This window comes from Sinocyclocheilus anshuiensis, unplaced genomic scaffold (assembly GCF_001515605.1).
Source record: "Sinocyclocheilus anshuiensis isolate Anshui unplaced genomic scaffold, SAMN03320099.WGS_v1.1 scaffold821, whole genome shotgun sequence".
In the NCBI taxonomy this organism is placed as follows: Eukaryota; Metazoa; Chordata; class Actinopteri; order Cypriniformes; family Cyprinidae; genus Sinocyclocheilus; species Sinocyclocheilus anshuiensis.
The window spans coordinates 930,838-931,609 of NW_015558606.1; the positions used below are offsets into that span (position 1 = coordinate 930,838).

Genomic DNA, 772 nt, shown 5'->3' on the forward strand with positions numbered 1-772 from the left:
GGTATGCGCTGTTTTTCATGTCTCCTCAAAGACTGAAAGTGTAGGAATCCCTCAGGTTGAGTGCAGTGTAGAGAGTAAACAGGACCCTCCTCGTCCTGTTGGTGCAAGCGAGCGGTCAGTCACGTGAGTGTAGGATGGCCGAACTTAAGGAGCTACCCCTGGAACTTACGCGATCGGCAACCGGCCGTTTTTTGTCTTATTGCAAGCAACTTGTCTCTGTTCTGGATTTGCACAAACTGCGTTGCAATGCAATTGTTTTCCAAAATGTCATTTATGTGAAAATATGAAGTCTGTAATCGCCCGTTAACAGAGGCCAGAGACGTTGAAGGCGGACGCACAGAGAAAAATACTGTAGCAGGCAGATCACTCACTGTTCATGATGCACGAACTATTGGAAGAAAAACCTCAATATTGATTTGGGGGTTTATATGAATGTGTTTCTGAGGGGAACTGACTGTCTTCAGAAAAGTTTACGTGGTATTTTCTTTTAATCTCGTTTTTGTATAGTTCATATTAAAGCAGTGTTTCAGCGCAGTGCTGCTTTATGGCAGTAACCAAGGAAACGCTGTATCTGGTGTTCCAGAAGCGCCTCCTGCTGTCAGAGAGTGAATCTGCATCTCATTCAGAGCTCCTGCTGTTTGCTTCGTTCAGGCATTTAGTATAATTTCACAAAGCTAGTCAGAACATTCTGTTTTTGCTTCAAATTGGGTTATTATTAAATCAAATGATGTATATGAAATTATATAAATAAATGATATGAAATTATATAAAT

General features: G+C 41.2%; 1 protein-coding gene across 1 annotated transcript in view; it reads left to right on the forward strand.

The window, feature by feature from the left end:
• The window catches only part of LOC107680235 (TRAF2 and NCK-interacting protein kinase-like), a 67,983-nt gene that overhangs the window by 65,530 nt on the left and 1,681 nt on the right, over positions 1-772 (forward strand). The window lies entirely within an intron of this gene.